Raw genomic sequence first — 568 nt, forward strand, 5'->3', positions numbered from 1 at the left:
TTTAATAATGACATATATTCAATGATATATTATTATATTCATTGAATATACATGTATTGTTTTTATGTGTAATGTTTAAATTCGAGTAAAACATTATATGAATTAATTATGTATGTACACACACACACACATATATATATATAGTTTAATATTCCCAATACATTTTATAAAAATCCAAAATATAAATATACAATTTTATACACAAAGTATCTAAATCCAAGTAAAGCATTTTTATTATTTGAATATATATATATATAGTCACAAGATTAATAATTACATATATTCAATGATATATTAATATGCTAATTAAATATACATGTGGTGTTTTATACGTATTGTTTACATGCGAGTAAAACAATTATGTGAATTAATTATATGTATTGTATACATATATATATATATAGTTTAATATTCCTAATACATTTTATAAAATCCATATACATATATATATATATATATATATATATATATATATATATACACATAATTCATAAATAAACAATGTGCGTTGTGTGCGTAATATAAATAAAACAATATAATATAAAACATCGAAATTTAAAACCTATTT

The sequence above is a fragment of the Sinocyclocheilus grahami genome, unplaced genomic scaffold, assembly GCF_001515645.1.
Source record: "Sinocyclocheilus grahami isolate Dianchi unplaced genomic scaffold, SAMN03320097.WGS_v1.1 scaffold674.1, whole genome shotgun sequence".
Taxonomy (NCBI): domain Eukaryota; kingdom Metazoa; phylum Chordata; class Actinopteri; order Cypriniformes; family Cyprinidae; genus Sinocyclocheilus; species Sinocyclocheilus grahami.